The following is a 20,187-nucleotide window of genomic DNA, read 5'->3' on the forward strand; positions in this document are numbered from 1 at the left end:
TTTTCCTTTGAATTGGTTATAATAATTCACCAGTTTCTTCATTAATAAGTTAAATTCTTTAACTCGGGTTCATTTATATTTCCATATGAGAATTGTGATTTACACCTTTTTAAAAAAAAATTATCCATTAACAGCATCTAGCTTAAGGGGGAGGGTATAGCTCAGTGGTAGAGTGCATATTTAGCATGCATGAGGTCCTGGGTTCAATCCCCAGAACCTCCTTTAAAAATAAATAAATAAATAAACCTAATTACCCCCCCCAAAAAACTTCAAAAATTAAAGGAAAAAAAAAACAGTATCTAGCTAAGCATGAGAACCAAATGGACCTACTATCTGAATCCCAAAATTAAATGGACAAGCATTGTCCAAGCAGGCCTAGGGCTTTGCTCAAGGAAGTCTGAAGACATGGAGCAGAGGTAACCTCATGTTCTCCAAGAGCAGACTTGCTTCCAAGAGGAAACAGAGAAGGGCTAAGCCAAGTACACTCAGTTTATTTTCTCTAAATTTACTGATCGGATGAACCACTTTTCTCTTTCCGCGACAGATGAAGGAAGGAATTGCAATAACCGAGTTCCCTTCTCATGAAAGGAAATATAAATTGCAGGAAAGATGTTCCCTCTGATAAATCTATTTTGACCAATGCGATGTTTCCCCCAAAATATAAAATACATGAACACACGCCATCATTTCAGGTGGTTCATGGAATTAAATAATATCAAATCACGAAGTTAGAAAAAAAAAAGGACTCTGTAATGAAAAACAAATCTTAGCTTCTTGCTGTCAAACCTTTAACTTTTGTAAGTTTCCTTTTTGAACAAAGAGAAAGATGGCCTCAGGGTCAAAGCCTCTGGCAGGCACCCAAGCTAGTCTGAATCGTACCATATTTACTTTGTTTTGTTTTTATCGTCCTTTTTTCATTGTCTGCCGTAGATGGCAAATTATATTGACTTTTCATTTTATACTCATGAATGAAAGGTTTACTTTTGAATTCACTTAATCTTTTATTTTTCTCAAGTCTTTGTGTGTGTGTGTGAAAATTTCTTTCTTTTTTTTCTTTTTTTTTTTTTTGATGAGGGTACTGGGGATTGAACTCAGCACCTCGCTCTACCACTGAGCTCTTCCCCTCTCCCCTTGAATTTATTGACTTTGATATGTGCATATTGATTTTAAAAGTCATGATGTAAAATGCAGGTGGAAGATAACTATGCCAAGGAAATACGAAGGTGGCACACATGCGGGAAAGAAGCCATGGAGCCCGTGGTTAGTGAGGGACACGGGAGACCCTCCCTTGAGCCCGAGGGGTGATGAGGACACAGATTATCGGGGATCATACAAACCAAGTGAAGAAGTTTGTATTCTATCACATTGGCTGTGGGGTGTTTCTGAAGTTTGTTTTTTTGTTTGTTTGTTTAGTTTTTTTGTTTGTTTGTTTTTATGGAGGTACTGGGAATTGAACCTAGGACCTGTGCATGCTAAGCATGCGCTCTGCCATTTGAGCTATATCCTCCCACTTTTTCAGGATTGTGTTTTAAAATACTTATCTGGCCACAAAGCACAAGACATGCCCTTATGCTGACAGTTCACCTCTCTCCGGAGGCATATCCCTGGATATTTGCATGGCAGCCCTCTTCTCTCCTGTAAGTTTTTGTTGAAATGTTGCTTTCTTCTTTTTTTTAATTTTTAAAAATTGAAGTATAATTGATTTACAATATTGTATTAGTTTCAGGTGTAGAGCAAAGGGATTCGGTTTTACATATATATATATATATGTATATATATATATATACACACACACACACATATACACACACACATACAAACATACAAATACATATATATATTCTTTTTTTGATTCTTTTCCATTATGGGTTATTACGAGACACTGATTACAATTTCCTGTGCTATGCAGTAAATCCTTGTTGTTTATTTTATATATAATGATATGTATCTGTTAATCCTATACTCCTAATTTATCCCTCCCCCTCCTTCCCCTTTGGTAACCATAAGTTTGTTTTCTATGTCTGTGAGTCTCTTAATGTTTTAGTTCATTTGTACTACTTTTTAGATTCCACATGTGAGTGATATCATATGATATCTGTTTTTCTCTGACTTCATGTAGTGTGATCATCTCTGGGTCCACCCATGTTGCTGCAAATGGCATTATTTTATTCTTTTTTATGGCTGAGTAATATTGCATTGTATATGTGTACCACATCTTCTTTATCCAGTCATCTGTCAGTGGACATTGAGGTTGCTTCCATGTCTTGGCTGTTGTAAATAATGCTGCTATGAACATTGTATCTTTTTGAATTAGAGTTTTTGTCTTTTCTAGATAGATGCCCAGGAGTGGGACTGCTGGATCATATGGTAACTGTTTTCAGTTTTTTAAGGAATCTCCATGCTGTTTTCCATAGTGGCTCCACCAATGTACGTTCCCACCAACAAGGTCAGAGGGTTCCCCTTTCTCCAAATCCTCTCTAGCATTTATTATCTGTAGACTTTTTGATGATGGAAAAGTCACCTTCTTAATGAAGCCCACCCTGACCAGCCTTGCAAAACTGTAACGTGCTGCTTCTGCCAGGGCCTCCCAGTAACTGTCACCCTGCTCGGGCTTTTCTTCTTCTCCATAGAGTTTAGCATCTTCTAACGTTTGATAATGTATCTTACTTATTGTGTATATTGCTTCTTTCTAGTCTCCCTTCTCCCGAGAAGTAAACGCCATGAGGATAAGGACCTACTGTGTGTCTGGCACATAGTAGGTGTTCAATAAATATTTGCTAAATGAATGAGGAGACACATGATGTGAGACCAGGAGGCAGGTGAGGAGGACCCTTTGCCAAGGGAGTGGCAGTGAGAATGGGGAGCAAGAGGTGGAGGAGAGGTAGTTGTGGAGAGAGTGTGCCCAGACCTTGGTGACTCCTTGGAAGGTGAGCAGGTGGGATTATGGAGGACTTCAAGGACTGGGGCCTCCAACAGCTGGTGAATGAGGCTACGGTCGAGAGCACCAGATGAGCCTGGGGAGGGGGCTGACCTGAGGGACTTTGTAATTTCACTCGTATTAATCTTGAAAGGGTGGCCAGAAACGTCCCTGAAAATATCCTGGGTTGGGAAAATATAATTAAAAACAAAATCTTCTCCCAACCCAGAAAACCTCTCCCCAAAGATAGTTAGGAAAAGAAATGCTTTTATGACTGAATAAGCAGTAAGTCAGAATGTGATGTGTATCACAGGCAATCCGCTACAAGATTGCAAAAGCAGAAAGAAATCTCACCCTTTCTTAGAGCCAGGCCGATACAGCCTGCAACCTACATGTGCTCAAGGTAGACAATAATTTGTCCTCTGGTAAGAGGACTGGACAGCACCACTGGCTACACCTAGTTCATCCTAAATTCACCTGGTAGTTAGGGTGACCATCTGTGTTAGTTACTTGGCATATACAAAGGGGAAAAAAACTACTCTGATCTTTATGATAGGAAGTGGTTTTGCAACTTAGAGCCAGGGACCTGCTGAAGTAGGCTTTTACCCCCCACCCCCACATACACAGAAACTAGGGGGCAAACAGTAAAAAGAAAAAAAAGCAGCAGAAGAAGAAAATGGGCCAGGGGGACTACACTCCAGCCCCTCTCTCTGCTTAGCTGTGCCTTGCAGCTGCGCTCGCCACCACGTGACTACCGTCTTGGAAATTGGAAACCACAGACTCCAACGTTTCAGTTAAGCCTACGCCATCTACTGTTGGTCTGAATGGAGGACAAAGAGAGGCACACTGGTGACTGAAGTTCGGTCCTCGCCGTGTGTTGACACTACAGGTATTCTCTTACTCAGCGACTCGGCTTTATACAGAACTGGCTTGGCAACCTGACCAGGCTCTGATGGAACTGTCTTTCTCGGTTCAGTGATCTGTTTTTCCAAGAGCTTTCTTCTCTGTTTTTGTGATCAGGACTTTCTTGTGACCCAGGCAAGCTGTGTGCGTGTTGAGTGTTTGGGTGGAAGGAGTGTCTCTGGATGACATTAGTACTGATAGAGTATCTGGTGACACAGGGAAGGTTTGGATGGGGATATCTTGGGAGAGAGGCAGCCGGCAGAGACACCTGGCAGGGGTGAGAGGTTGGTAAGGATCAGGCAGTTGGATATTTTTCTAGAGTTCCAAACGAGATCAGAGACATGAGTGCCTTTGGCCCTGGCACCACGCTCACTTATTGTATTAGTCATTAGTCTAATACACCTTTAATTTCTTAGGTCCCAGCTTCCTGGTAAGTATTTAAGGAACCAACCAGCTTTGCCCTTGAGCTCTCTACTGGCCCAAGAGCATGGGGTCTCTACCTAAAGAATAGCATGCCCAAGGGCACTTAGACAACCTGCCCAGTCATCGAGGGGTTGGAGCTTTGAGGGTGCTCAGACTTTGATGCCCTCCACTCAAGCAAGCAATAACTTGGTTGGCCATGGGTCAAAAATGGCCAACTGGGTGTTAAGTTTCCTGTACTGCATTTCTTAGAAATAGTCTTAACTGTTGACAAATTTCCCTCAGTAGTGGGGAAAATCACTTCCTCAGTGAGTGTATCTTAGTAACCAGATTTTTGACCTTGAGCACAGCGCCCAACGGGATTGGTCAGCAGTGATCAGGTCTTCTTCAAGGAGGAAAAAAGGCATTGCTTTTTAAAAATGGCTTTACCACAGAGGGATCATTTGTAGATCACTTTCCAGGATACAGGCTCTTCCTCTATCTCTGTTATGTGGGAAATCCCCTGCATGCAACTGTAGGCTCCAAGCGCTCGACCAAAGCCAGCCATCCCCGAGGTCGCGATAAGTGGGCTCTCAGGGCAAGTTAAACACTCGAATCACACAGTTTATTTTTAAATGCCTCATGCATAGTGCCATTCTCACCTGATTCTGTATGGAACCATCTTGTCCTTCATGTCTTCATTCTCACACAAAATGTTCAGGTCCTTCTCCCTCTGTTTGGGGGGCACATGGGGTCAAGGACAGCTGAATGGGGGCTTGTTCACCAGGGTTGAATCCAAGCATTCAGCTGGCGCTAAGTCCACTCAACTGCACAGGAAGTTTCTCCCCTCCCTCTGCTTTAGGGACTTCCTGTGTCTCCCGTCCATCCTTCTCATTAAGGTGCCACAGGGCTTCCTAGCCTCCCTCCTTTCCTCTCAGCTCATTTAGTTACTGGGAGAGGAAAAGCTGGCTTTGCAACTCTACATGTGGACATTTTTACCCCATACATGGGCCTGTGTGTTCTCAGAATGCTGACTTCTGATTTGATAACGTGCGGGAGAGACGGACCTGCCGCCATCCCAGTGCCGATGAAAGAGAAGGGAGGGAAATGACACAGAAGTGGCCATACTAATAGCCCGAGATATGACACTCTTAGAGAGTTACATATTTGTCACAGATTTTTGAGAAGGAAACAGTGATAGGTATAGAGAAACTTAAATGAAAGTTAAAAATGAAGCAATTATTAACTCCAGGGAAAACAAAAGTTGTGCAGATGCAATTGTCGTATACACATGGCTCAGCTATAAATTATATTTCCATGATAGTGATCATGTCAATACTGCATAACAAATAAAACAAAAGCTGTAATACACTTATTGTGAGAAGAAGATAGAAAAGTGTGTGTGTGTGTGTGTGTGTGCGTGTGCATGTGTGTGCATTTATGGAGTGAGAATGGAGTGGAAGAGAGCTAAACTGTCAACTTAGACAACCGGCAATCAATAGATAATACCTGTAACCAAAAAACGAAGAAGTAGTGTAAGAATGTTACATAGACAAATGAGAATAAATATTCTAAGAAACAGCTAGAAGAATTGTCCTGGGAATTTCCAGGAAAGGAAAAATAATACTGCTATTTTCATGATATGTCTTAAAGTGTTTTCTAGTTTTAAATTATGTGCCCCTTTTATTGTGATAAAATAAAATTTTAAAATACAACAGCAAAGGTTTGATTTGGGTTTTGGGCTTTTCCCATGGATGGAAGAGAGTTTCAGGCATGGTTTGAGCTGCCCCCCCACCTTTTACTTCTACTTTTTCACAAAGTGACAACCACATGAAATATACAAGAGCTTGAAATATCAAACTATTTGGTTCAGTTCGTGTCTGGAACGGCCCATCCCACATGAGCAAAAGCCCTGGGCGTGGCTTGCAGCATTGTTTCAGAGAGTCCCGAAACAGGAAGTTCACTTTTCTAGCTGAGACATGCTGCTCCTGTTTCCAGCTACTGGAGTCAGATGTGAGTGTATTTCTTGGAAGTGAGAGAGTGCTGGAGCCCGGTGAGTAGTGTGGCTGTCTCTGGTGGAAGGGGAGGTGAGAAGGTGGAAAGAAATGCAGAAATAAGACTGCAGGAAGGAAGGCTGGAATAATTTCGATGCCTGAGGATCAAACTGGCTCTTGAGGAATCTCTTTACATTAAGGTGATGTTTATGGAATCAGGTCCTGATTCATACATTTGGTAAATTCTCATTTCCACGACCTTCACGTGACACTTTGTTTCATCTGCCACCTTGACTTCTTCTCTATAAAATTGGAACAAGAATGTCTTTCATTCACTGAACGACCAATAAGTTAACTGATTCAAGCAATTTACTTAGCATTTAGTAGGAAGTTAGCCAAAGTTACTTTTCTTTTCCTTTCCCCCTTTTTACCTTCCTCAAATTAAAGCACAGGGGACTGGACACAACCTAACCTTTCCTGAGTGGTACTTGGTCCTGGTGATGAGTATCCGTTGCTGTTTCTTTTCTCGTCTGGGGTGTGGGAAGGCAGAGATGAGACGCTTCAGAAATCTCCTCACAATGTTGAGTCTGGACATAAAAAGGCAGCAACTGCTGCCTCCGCCTTTCCCCAAAGACTAAGAAAACTCCCATTTTTAGGAGTCATTTCTGTTCAGGAACCCCAAGAGAATCTGGACCCGTGCCTTCCTCTGAATGACACAGAGATGAATTGCGCCCAGTGGCCCTAAAGGTAGGGCCACCACTAAACCACAAATGGGATGGAGATGTGGGTCAGAGGATCAGCATCCTCTCTAGAATGTCTGAGCCGATACACCCATTCTCACAGGGTAGCATTGGAGGTACCTGTTCCTTGCTTTCTGCTTTGGATGGCTTTGCTATTTCTTGTCTCTATTTTTTTTTTTAATGAAATGTTTTGCCTTTATTTACAGAATATAGTGAATGTCATGAAATTTCTCTTTTCTTTCCATAACTGATTATTTTTAATGAGAATCTATGAGTCACTGAAATCTCATTCTGTAGAAACACACGCTCCATGTAAGTAAAATCTGTTTCCTGAGTACAACATAAAGTAAAACAGAATTTCTTTTTAAAGAAGATTTTCTGTTACTGAGTTGACAACATTACATTTTGACCAAAAGGGTATGAATTTAAATGCATTCTTTTTCATGATGGAGCTTCAGTTAATTCATAAGACATTTCAGTGCCACAAAATCAGCACCATAATTTCAATCTGACGATACATTAGAAAGAGAATGAAGAAATTCTACGTTGTGAAGCTAGATCTGATGCAAAATTTGCCTGGCCCCTTTATTACTAACATGTTTCCTCCTGGCCTGTGTGTCTCAACAGCAGAAGACATTCATTGTTCTTCCCTGGAATGGTGCATTTGTCCTGTTTATTTTTCAAATGATTGTTGGCATAATTCGCACCGAGTAGAGTTGGGAACTTGGCCTGGGGATTTCCATCCCTTTGCCCGCCCTCCCTCCCTCCCTCTCTCCGAATTACCCTTGCCCACACCCCCACCTGCCCCCACCCCCGGGGTAGGTCAGGCAGTGTGCCTTGGAGCTGCTCAGACCTGGTGTGAGATGGGGCGATGGTCCTTCCTTTCCTGGCTCTTAGGAGGATTCTTGGTTAGTGCTTGTTCCCTGGGCGTCTCCTGAGGCATCCACAGGAAGTGAAACAGTGGCTGGATCTGTGCTGAGGCGTCGTGCAAGAGTCAGTGGTTCACAACAATTGGATGTAAGGTGTGTCCCCAATGGGAACTGTGTTATTAAAACACTCACACAGACTGAGTGCCCTTAAGATTATCCCGACCTCACTTGCATCCTGAAGCATCTTGATTAGAGAGAGAGAAAGGGGTGAAGCTACAAAGAGAGGCAGCACGTGAGTGTCTCTTGGCTGTCCCTGGCATCCCCTGTGGGGACAGTCACTTGCCGGGTTGATGTGAACTCTCCTGCCCCCGGGGCTCTCAGTCCATTATGGCCATGAGTCTGGGGACTGGCTCTCTTCCTCTTTCCTCCATCAAGCTTCTTTCCCTTCCACATCATCTTGGATTTGCCTCTGTGGACACCTGCCAGCTTCCCTTTATGTCAGAGCTTGTCTATTGAAAGACACTCTGCTAAGTGGAAACAGCTTTCATTGCTTGGTGGGCATCTCCAAGAGAGCTCGCTCTTTCTGAGAGAAGCCGTAAAAACCCTGGATCACCCGTGACTGGGGTTTGTGGGGAGGATGCTGGGAAATGGCAGGATGTGGCATGAACAGAGTCACGCTGGCCGAGCAGAGGCAACTTGCAGGGGACAGCGCTCCGACATCCTACCAAGAACCACACTTCGGCCTCATGTGGGCACTTTGCTTTTGTAAGGATCCTATGGGCAAAGAGTCCCTCTGAATATTTCGACAAGATGAAGCCTTAATCCAAATAACAGAAACTTGGTGGTGAAACTTAAAAGCTTTTCAAGTAGAAAAAGGAAACTTTTTCTTCTTTCATAAAAAATATATTTAACTTCGTTACACATATATACACAAATAATGCATAATGCTGCTTCAGTGTATCAAGTGATCAGATTTGTCCCTACCCCCCTGTTTTTACTTGGTTACTTGGTTACTCGGTTACTCCTCCACTTTCTCTTTCTAGCCACATTAATTTTCCCTCCATCCTCAGCCCTGCAAGGTAGCCCACGTAACTTCTATGAAACCTGCCATGTTTTTCATCATAAATGTTACAGTTTTGTGTGTCAGCTTGGGTAGGTTATAGGACCCAGTTATTTAACTAAACATAGTCTAAGTGTTGCTGTTAAGATATTTTTGTAGATGAAGTTAACATCTGCCATCAGTTGACTTCAAGTAAAGGAGATTGCCCTCAATAATGTGGTGGGCCACATCCAATCAGTTGAAGGCCTCGAGAGCAAAAACTGAGGTCCCCCAAGGAAGAGGAAATTCTCCTCAAGACAGTAACATAAAAATTCTGTCTGGGTTTCTAGACTGTGAACATGCCCTACAGGTTTCAGGCTTGTCATCCCCTATAGCTGCATGAGCCAATACCTTAAAATAAATCTCTGAAGAACCCTGGTTGATACAGTACTCATGGAGTCATATATATACATTGTCTTTTTTTAATTTACAAAAATGGGATCATATTGTAAATGTGTTTCTTCATCTTGCCTTTTCTCATCAGCGTTTAGAAGGCTGCCTAATACTCCATGGAGTGCATGTGAAACAGGAATCATAGCTCATTTAGTCATTCCCCTACTCATAGAAAATCACTTTGGTGTTTTATTTCCCACTATGAACGATGCTACAACAAATATCCTTGTTTGTGCATGTGTATGTATACATACGTAAAATATCCGCGTGTGTGTGTACGTGTCTAGGTAGATGTGTAAAATCTGATGGAGGGGCCAGGGTCTTTGGCCCCCACCTTAATCAGAGACCCAAGGTCTGTGCCCATGTGTGATGAAATGGGGGAGACTTTTCTGAGACTCCTTGACACAGGTGCCCAATGCACTGTGAGTTTGACATCTGTGGGTGAGGTCTTAATGGGGGCTGAGTTTAGATTGGGAGGATGTGGATGCAGTGGTTGATGGGATTAAGTTGAAAGTTTGAATGAAAATGGGAATTTTCAAACAGATCTTACGTGAGGTGGTCGTGGCTCCTTTCCTATTGGGATGGTTATTACGTCCTCCTGGGCGTCGCCTCTCCCACCTAATTTTGTGGAACAGAAGGCATGTAAGTTCGCCTTCAGGCCAGTCTTGATTGGACATGCTCAATGGGGACCACGAGAATCGCTGAGCCCACACAGTGGTTAATTTAAATCAACTACTCTTCTTTAGTTATTTCATTAAATAGCTTTGACAATGCATTTTAACCCCCAACTGAATCTGTGGACGCGGTATACTAATTCTAACCTGGAAATAAGCGCAGGCTTGTAATAGCTTGCAAAAATTAGCGTATTTTATGTCTGATCACCTCGAATATATGTATATGCAAATTGAAGGTAAATAAAATAGGAAGCTGTAATTAACACTCAAAAAAAAATAAAGGAAAACAATATAGAATACCTGGTTGGCAAAAAGAGATTACCACTTTAATTAATGACATGCTAGACCCTGGAGCGCCAGTACCGATGAATTCTCTGCACAGGGATCCTATGTGTCCGTGAAAAAGGCAGATCACTCACAAAGATTGACAGTGGGCTATCAAATCAATGAAGCTCTACTGTATAGCACAGGGAATTATATTCAATTCTTGTATTAGCCTATAATATAAAAGAATATGAAAAAGAATATAAAAAAAAAATAACTGCTGCGTCCAGTGCAGCTCGGGACCGTGTCTGAGGACGGGTGACACAAGACTTAAGAAACAAAGAGACAAAGTAAAGAGCAAAGATGGGACCGGGGACTCAAGATCTCGTGGCTCGAGAGTGCCAAAAGCCTGGTCGACATCATGTTTATTAGGAGTGTTCAGCTTCAGAAAAACTTGTGATCAAAGAGCTGAGGCTTTAGATATTCCGTGCGATAAGCACTAGGTTCTGCTTGCTGAGAGATTGATTAAGTCCAAGCCTCTCCCCTCCAGGAACAATCACCCTCCTCGGGGTATTTTAGACTTATGAGTCTACCCTGTGATTGCCTCCAGGATATCTCGAGATAGCAAACACTTACCTCGGGTTAAACAGCATGCTTTCATGCCAGAACAAAGCTCTGTTAATGGGTGACCGGCTTTCCAGGACCGTCCATTGTTTACCTTCAGGAAACAGATGCCCTCCTTCATGCCCTTATGGTCAATCCCAGGGCTGCTTACCACAAATTTTCTTTAGCATAATACGGGCTATAGGTCACCTACTGCATAAAACATTAAAACAAAGCAGGCATGTGGATTTTAAGCAAGCAAGTGTGAAAACAATGTTTTAAGCTCATGGAAATCTAGGTGTGGCTTGTTTTCTAGCTGCTTGTTGTCCAGCAGCTTGTTTCCCAGCAAATAACTGAATCACTGTGCTGCACACCAGAATTTAACATTGTAAACTGACTATACTTCAAAAAAAAATAGACTACTGAGGCTTAAATAAGTTTGCGATACGCAGAGCATCAGCTTCACCGGACAAAAAAGATACAGCAGGGCTGGGGCTCTGCTAATCTCCCGATGCCTGCTTCTCCATTTCAGTCTCAAAAAGAGCCGGGTGGAGTTGTGCAAGAAGGGTCCCAATTTGTGTTCACTGTGCCATCACAAGGTTATCTGAACTCTCCAGTTCACTGTCATAGTTCGGTCGGAAGGGATTTGGCTTTGTTGCAGGTCCCAAGGCTTAGTGATGACATTACGAAAAGATTGGAAACTGACCCAAATGCAGTGATGGATCACATGACCAACCGAAGCTCGTTCAAAAATCCAGCAAAGATCCGAGGACCTGCCTAAATGGAATATCGTGGGAAGGAGCCATTCAGGATGTTCCACGAGATACTAAAAATAAACTGCTGTCACTACTCCCCCTTGGGCCCCACCAAGAAGTCCAGCCTTTGGATTTTGGAGATTGCGTGTTCTACACCTGGAAATATGCTAGCTCCTATCTGTAAGACTACCCAAAGGAAAGCTGTATTTGGGTTAGGATCTGAACAAAAGCAGGCTGTATCTGAATTACAAAAAGTGGTGGCTCGCTCACCACCTTTAGGTCCTTGGGATCCCCACTCAAATATGATTTTGGAAGGGTCTGCCTCTGCTACTTACACAGACCAGAACCAATGGCAAAAGCCCTTGAGCGCCTGCCAGTAGTAACCAATGGGATTTTGGACAAGAAGATTTTCAAATTCAGCTTCCCGGTGCACATTATTTGAGAAACAATCACTATTTGCTATTGAGTATTCATTTAGATTGACTCAGTGCCTGTAGGTCATCAATTAATCACGAAATCTGAAATACCCATGATGTCTTGGTGACGGCAGAGAAACAATCTAATAAGGAAGGCGGTGGTCAGGGGAATTCTATGGTAAAATGGAAATCGTTTGCACAGGGGGAGCGCGAGGGGTACTCACTGTACCCACAGCAGGTGGCTTCTTTTCCCCCATGACTGACTTTGGAGCCACTTGAAGAGCTGCTGAGGCTTGTTAGCACGTGGACAGGGCTCTGCGAACACCTCCTGGCTGACCAGCAAAGAGCTGCCTGGTTTACAGACAACTGTTGCAAGATGGATAAACAGTATCCTGTCTGGAACGCTCCACGCTGAAATCAGCAAGTGGGAAGACTGAGTAAAGAAAGTAAGAACAAATCAGCTCCATGGGCGAATTGCATGCTGTTTTCCGAGCAGCGGTGGAAGAATTGAACAATGGTAAAAGCTCCTATGTTTGGGTTTTCACTGACTCATGTGCAGTAGCTCATGGTCTGGTCATGTGGTCTGGCCGCTGAACAATGGAAAACTGGACTATTAAAGGGATGCCCCTGTGAGGTGTGGCCCGATGAAAACATTCTGCAAATTTAAGAGGTATGTTTTTTCCCAGCTTTACTGAGATACAGTTGACATAAAACATTGTGTAAGTTTTTAAGGTGTGTGCTGTACTGATTTGATATGTACTGCAAAATGATGATTACTGTAGCATTAGTTAACACCTCCATCGCATCAGAGAAGTACCGTTTCTTTTTTGTGCTGAGAACATTGAAGACTTCCTCTTTTAGCAACTTTCATGTATACGATAGTGTGTATTAACCACAGTCATCCTGCTCTACGTTAGACCCCAGAACTTGTGCAACTCAAAACTGGTAGTTGGTACCCTTTGTCCAACATCACTTCATTTCCTCCACTCCCCCAGCCTCTGGTAACCGCCATTCCACTCTCTGTTTCTGTGAGGTTGGCTTTTTTAGTTTCCACATGTAAGTGAGGTCATACAATATTTGTTGCTCTGGGTCTGGCTTATCTCAGTTGGCATAGTGCCCTCAAGATCCACTATATCCTCACCTTTGCATATGATCTCTTTTTGATGCTAGCCCTGCTTACAGATGTGAGATGATATTTCGTTGTGGTTTTGGATATCGTCGTTGGGCTGTGACCTGCCATGGCAGGTCGTGGGGTTGGGATGGCCCTGTGGCTGACGTCTGCCTTAGACGGGTGGGGCCACAGCTCGGGGGATCTTGGGGCTGATTTCCATCCACTGGTAGGTGAAACCAGGTCCGGGGGTTAGTGTTGGCCCACTGGTGGGCAGAGTCAGGTCCCAGGGTCTCTGGCTGCAGCAGCCTGGAGGTCCATGAGTTTATATGTCCATCCGCTGGTGGGTGGGGCCAGAGCCCAGCGTTCCTGGTAAGTGAGACTGGTCCCAGGGCTAGTGCTGGCTCACTGGCGCTTGGGGCAGGGTCCTGGATCCTCTGGTTGACAGAGTCGAATCCAGGGGTGGCTAGAGGTTCAGGGGATCTGAAGGCAGCAGGTCTGTTGGTAGGTGGGGCCGTGTCTCTGCCCAGCTGGTTGTTTGGCCCGAGGCATCCCCGGACTAGTGCTGACAGTCTGACCGGCAGGGCCAGTCCTGGTGCTAAGAAGCTAGAGGGAAAATTCCAAAATGGCATTTGCCAGCACCAGTGTCCTTATCCTAGAAAAAGCTTCCTCACGATGGCTGCCGCAGTGTCTGCATCCCTACTGTGAGCTCCAGTCGCCGCCTGCCTCTCCGGGAGGCTCTGCTAGATCAGCAGGTGGGTCTGATGCAGACTCCTTCCAGACGACCGCTCCGCCCTGGGTCCCGGAGCGCGTGAGCTTGTGTGTGCGCCCTTTACGAGTGGAGTCCCTGCTGCCCACAGCCTTCTGGCTCTCCTGAAGGTAGACCCCACTGGCCTTAAAGCCACATGTTCTGAGGGCTCGTCTTCTCGGGGCAGGACCCCTGGGCTGGGCTGCCCGAGGTGGGGCTCAGCACTGTCATTATCCACAATCGTCATAATCCTCTCGTCTGCGGCTCATCTGCCTGCGGGTGTGGGTCCCCACTGTCCCGTGTCTCCGCCCCCCTACCTGTCTCCTTGTGGTTCCTCCTCTGTATCTTTCGTCGTAGACGATCTCTTCTGCCAGCCTTCCAGTCTTCTCATCAACAGCAGGTCTGTGAATCGTTGTAATTTGGTTTGCCCGTGCGGGGAGGTGAGCTCACAGAGGGCTTCCTACTCTGCCGTCTTGGCCACTTCTGGGCAAATGTCCTGTTTGGTTCTACTTTATGTTTTCTTTTTGCTGAACTTCTCGTTTTGTTCTTGGGTTGTTTTCTGATATTGTTCTCTTTGTTTATCTGTGTTCTCTTGTAGCTCTCTGAGTGTCTGTCGACAATTATTTTGAATTCTTTGTAAGGTAATTCCTGGATCTCCGTCTCTTTGGGGCCAGTGACTGGAGCTTGCTGTCTTCCTTTGGTGGAGTCTCGCTCCCCTGATTCTTCATGATGCCTGTATCCTTGCATAGCTGTCTGCACATTTCAGAATCAGTCACCTCTTCCAGACATTATGGACTGACTTCAATAAGGGAAGACTTACACGTACAGTTGGGGATACACTGGTGTGTGCTGTGACCCCTGGTCTCGTGGTGCAGAGGCAAATGCAGAGGCCAAGGCATCTGGGGGGTGATGGGGGGTGCAGTGTAATGTCTCTGCAGCTCAGGCTGCTGGGGTCCCCAGCACCGACAACTGCGTGGTCCTTGGGAAGTGCCATGGGGAATCTGCAGTGGCTACGATGACTGCTGGGGTCCTCAGTGGTTCCCTCCAGGTCCAGCGGCCGGGAACCAGGGCAGGCAGTGACGGTGGCTGGAGCTGCTGCGTGCACCCACTCAGCTGCAGAGGCCAGGCGCAGGTGCCGAGTAGCAGCAGGAGCTGGCGCAGACACACAGGTGGCGGTGAAGGCCGGAGCAAGCAGCAAGGGCCGGGACCGATCGCAGGTGCACTGAGATCAGTGGGGGCCCCGGCTGTCAGCACATGCGACCGTGGCCGCTGGGACCCATGGCGCACAGCAGTGGAGGACAGTGATGGGGGAGGGAGTGGGGAGGGACGCAGGTGGCTGGCGTCAGTGAGCAGGAATACCTGGGGTGGGGGTGAGGAAGCTGGTGCCATCTGCAGGGTCCTCCAGGCAGGGTCATCGGTTCCTTCTTCAGTGGCCAAAGCTGCTGGGTGTGTCTGTACCGCAGGTCACTGTGAACCACAGTCGCTCCCACTGTGTGCTGCCACTCGTCGCCCCGCTTCCCTTCCATTTACTAGCCATCTCCATGACATGGCTCAGTTTTGCCATCTGAATGGGATGAAGTTGAGACAGGACCTTTGCATGGTGCCCCAGAAGGCTGGGGACTCTTGTCGATCACCCTGCGCTTCCTTTTCTGGCCAGGTGAGGGAAATCCAACTTGGTATTAAGACCCCAAATGAGGCTCAGAACAAGAGATACATACTATCTTTTAGCATGATCATACCTTCCGTCTGGAAGGGGGAAGCCGTGTTTGCCGAGACCAGCCCAGCTTTTGGGACCTAAGATCCACTGGCAGCCTGCCAAGCTGAGTGGCATCGCTCTGGGGGGCATACTGGTCATAAGACATGACGGTGACCTGGACCGATGGTTAAGGGCTAAGCAGACTCTAGTTAATGACTAAGCGGACATTTACTAGAGTCCATTAACTGTTGCTTCAATTTTGACTCCAGTTATTTTTGTTGCTGTATTTTTTTCCCCCTCAGTGGTGATACTGGGGATTGAACCCAGGACCTCACGCCTACTAAGCATGTGCTCTACCACCAAACTATACCCACCCCCCTTGACTCCAGTGTTTTGACTCCTACTTTCTAGGCTACGTTCACTTCAAGGAATTTGGGAACGCTAGTTCCTTCCGGGACTTGCAACCATGTGGTGTATGGCTCCCAGCAAGCTGATCTCTGTGTAACCATAAACCTTGATGACCTCATGCTTAGAAAGGTCCCTGGTTCTAGTGGACAAAAATGCAACGGCAGCCTGCCCAACATGCCACTGCTGTGCGCAAACGCACATCACCCTTGTTTTCGTGGGCAGAAAACGACTAAGCAGAGTAGGAGAGAACAGAGTCTGAGGAGATGATAGCAGTGAGCCCCACGTGGGGGACCCAAGTGCTCCTGGGGAGCAGCCCTGCCCTGAGCCCTCTCCTTGCACGCTCAGACTAAACCCCATCTACCACTCATCTGCCCCTGTGGGGGCCCAACATGTTTGGGGCAAAACAGGGTAATAGTATTCGTTTCACGTGATACAATTTCTATGCCCCATTCTCTCAAGGGAGAGGGTCCGATGTTTATGTTTGCTTTTTTATTTTATTTTATTAAAAAATACTTAGAATCTGACTTATGGGACTTAAAATCACTATCAAGCAGAGGTCTTGTTTTTTTTCACTGTAATGTATTTGATATGCAACATTGTGTACGTTTCAGGTGCACAACATGGGGATTTGGTACACGTATATATTGCAATATGACTGCCACTGACGCGCTGGCTGGCGCCTCTATCCTGTCACATGGTCACCATTTCTGTTTTGTTGACGGAATAACAGGGTCCTGGGCCTCCAGGGATGGGCCTGGAGGGGTCCACCAAACCCTCAACTTGTTTCACTTTGTGTGTTTTTTAAGACAGGGCTCGCTGCTTTCCCCAATTCTTAAAGGGGTCTAAGTCTCAAAAGAACCCAGGCAGGTTCTTACCCCAGGAGCTTTCTTCCATCGTGGAAGCTTTCCTTTTCCTTCCTTCCTTCTTTCCTTTAGCCATGGCGATACCACGCAGCAGGGCCGGCTGCAGCACGCGCCTTCCTCCCTGTTCCCTGAAGGCGCTCAGTCCTGCTGGGTCTGTTGTGGGTGATCTGTTCATCTCGTGTGGGCTGCTGAATCCCCAGATGTCGCAGAAACCCGTGCAGCGGTGTGATCTCTGTTTATCTGCTGGCCCAAACTTGCCCGTCAGTGTCGCACCCCTTCCTAAGTCAAGCTGCACGGGTGCGGTGTTTCTGTTGTAGCTTCCGTGTTGGTTATAAATCTGTTTCTCTGGGTTTGGCCCTTTTCATTGTCTCTGATATTTGTGTTTTATGGGGTGGATTTCTATGAAAGGCAATACCATGAAGTTTTTTACAAAGGAGAAGATTCCTCTGTGCATTTTTCCCTCTGTTGTCCTCAGAAGGAGGGGAAAGGAGGGTCACAGATACTCATTGAGTCCTTAGATGTACCAGGAGCTGGGCTGCAAGTTCTTCCTCAAGTTTAATTCCTACAGGAGTCCTCTGAGGACTGTATTAGTCAGCCATGTGGAATCTCCCTCTTTAAAAAAAAGATTAGAATATTCTGGATCTTTCTTTGCCCAGTCTCAGGCTCGGTGACCCCTTTGCTGACACCCCCCCCCCCAGTGCTTGATCTCAGAACGAGGGGTCTGCACATGCCTGGCGGAGGTGTCCCACCTTGCTTCCTGCTGTGTCCCGGCTTCCTGAGTCAGTGTCCAAGTCGTGGTCTCATGTTGCTTCTGTTCTCCCGAAAGGACCCTGCCAAGGCATGAAGCCTCTGCTACGCGATGTGTTAATGAGGTGGAGAGCTTTGCTCTTTGCTGAGTCAGACAAATGTATACAGAGGATTCCTCCAGCCACCGGCCAGAGGGCAGGGTCTGTAAATGGCACGATGCTGCCTGGAGTCAGACAGCAGCAGTCACAGGGTGTCTCCTGGAAAGGGAATGAAATGTTGGAAAAGTTTTGTGAACGATGGTTTTTTATTGATGGGAACGGTGGAAGATGCGTGTGACCAGATACGGCTCCTGACGGACACCTCTTCCCTGGGAGGAACCAGCACTGACTGTGCCCTGGGAGGAACCAGCACTGACTGTGCCCTGGGAGGGAGCACATCCTGGTGGTGATGCTGATGCTGGGGGTGGGGGTGGTGATGGGGAGAAGCATTTGTCCAGGGCTTCCTCTGTGCCCGGCTCTGCTCTGATTGCACAGCGGCATGCATTCCCATGACGGCTTAGGGAGGTCGGCACTGTTTTGGTCCTTGCCTTGGTCTGCTTGAGCTGCTGTGACCCCCGACTGCGTGGCCCCAGCCAGAGAAATGTACTTCTCAGCGTGTTGGAGGCATGAAGTCCAAGATCCAGGCGGCAGCAGGACTGGTTCCTGGTGCCTTTTCCCTGTGCACGCACACTCTCGGTGTCTCTTGCTCTTCTTTTAAGGAAACCAGTCATACTGGTTAGAGCCACATCCTTATGACCTCATTTCGCCTTCGTTATCTCTTTAGAGGTCCCGTCTTCAAATACAGCCACACTGGGAGTGAGGGCTGCAACGTATGAATTTGAGGGGGAACACAATTTAATCCATCACGGTCCTTCTCTGAGAAGTGACGGAACTAAGACTGAGAGAGGGTGTACCCCTTGCCCGAGATCACAGTGAAGACATAAAAGAGCAAGAATTTGAAACCTCTTTTTTTTTTTTTTTTTTTTTTTTTTTGTCCTCAAAACCTACACTCTCAGCCAGCTCGCCACAGCGCCGCAGGCGCGAGGCCGGCGCGGGGCGGGCGGGGGGGCGTCAGGAGCGGCTCCGCGGACAGGCGGAGTGCTGCCCTCTAGTGGCGCGTGCAGGAAGGACGCTCTCTCTGTAAGTTCGGACTCGTTTAATGAAGCCCATAGTCAGCGTGGGTTGCTGTTTACCTGCGGACACCTGTGACAGGAAGAGAAGGCAGCTGCACGCTCCCAGGGCAAGCCTGGCTGAGGTGGGCACAGAGCCCCAGCTCCCCAGTGTTTGTCCATCCGCCGGGAGTTCAGTCTCTGGGTTTATCAGAAGGGCGGGACATTTGTGTAAGTTCCTATTTCTGTTCCATCTTTCTAGACCCAACAGCCCAAAGTTTCTTGTGGGCACGTCCCCAGCCCCTGGGGTTCCCACTGCTCTGAGTTCTTTTAAGGCTCTTCTGTGCACGCCCGCCCCTTCGGCTGTTACTTACCCAATGCCCTCTGCTTTGTTCACCTGGCTGTACTGGAGACACTTCCTAAGACAGGGCTCTGGGCTTGCCATGTGCCCTTGTGAAATGAGCAAATGGGTAAATGAATGAACGATTTTGGAAATCAGACAAACATGTTTCCCTAAAGCTTTTGAAGGACTCCAGAAAAATAATTCCGAGAGACCACGGGATATGAGTTCTGATTTCCTGGACCTACGATTTCCCGCTTGGTGCTTAGTACAGAACAGTGGTGAGGAGAGTGGACACCGTAGCCAGTGTGCCTGGGTTTGAACCACAGCCCCGCCGCCTCTGCCACCATGTGACCCCAGCATGTCACTTAACATCTAGTTCATAGCAATGTTGCAAAGAGGACGTGTGTTCACACTGATAAGGCACTTAGACTCGGACTCAGCAGGTGGCGAGGTCTATGTGTCACCTCCTGCTGTACCGTTTTTATTTTTCCTATGAGCCCCTCAGAGCTGCTCGTGACCCATACTCACTGTGTGGCTGTCCTGAAATGCATCCAACATGGGCTTTGGCCCAGGAGTTGCAGGTGTTCAAAAGTCCCATGATCATAATGTTACGAATCACAACCACCTGACAGCTGTGTCAGGCACTCTGTACCATGACCTTCTGTGCGATCTTTCAAACCTCCAGCAGCCTTGCAGGATGGTCATTGAATCCCTGTTTTCCAGAAGAAAAGGCTGAAGCTCAAGGGGGAAAGAACGTCTTGCCCAAGGCCACACCTCAGAAGGCAGTGTCAGAATTCTCACCAGAATTGTCTGAAAGATCAGACAATTAGGCTGCCTTAGGCTAACTTCTTATTTAAAACCATTTAAGTTAGAGATAATGATAATAATTGTATTTATCGCTTTTCCGACATCCAGTATGTGCAGGACACAGTGAGGGCTTTACATGTAATTCTTCAATTCTTACAAGGACCCTCTGAAAAAGTAAAGATTACTCTTCACCCTTTGCAGAGTGTAATGGTTATTTTCAAGTGCCAGCGTGCCTAGGCTATGGTGTCCAGTTATTCAGTGAAACCCAGTTTAGACGTTGCTCTAGAAGTCTTT

At 46.3% G+C, this 20,187-nt stretch overlaps 1 protein-coding gene across 3 annotated transcripts in view; it reads left to right on the forward strand.

Annotated features, from left to right (window-relative positions):
* Nucleotides 1–3,703: 3,703 nt before the first annotated feature.
* The window catches only part of GCNT2 (glucosaminyl (N-acetyl) transferase 2 (I blood group)), a 112,203-nt gene continuing 95,719 nt past the window's right edge, over nucleotides 3,704–20,187 (forward strand). Inside the window, exon 1 of one of the 3 annotated variants that reach the window (XM_074348088.1) lies at nucleotides 3,704–3,806. The gene's annotated coding sequence lies outside the window, so the exon portion shown is untranslated. Of the gene's footprint in view, nucleotides 3,807–6,085; nucleotides 6,273–6,297; nucleotides 6,414–20,187 lie in introns of those variants that run through there. The other 2 variants (XM_010945735.3, XM_074348089.1) reach the window with 2 other exon arrangements.

The sequence above is a fragment of the Camelus bactrianus genome, chromosome 20 (assembly GCF_048773025.1).
Source record: "Camelus bactrianus isolate YW-2024 breed Bactrian camel chromosome 20, ASM4877302v1, whole genome shotgun sequence".
Classification (NCBI taxonomy): Eukaryota; Metazoa; Chordata; class Mammalia; order Artiodactyla; family Camelidae; genus Camelus; species Camelus bactrianus.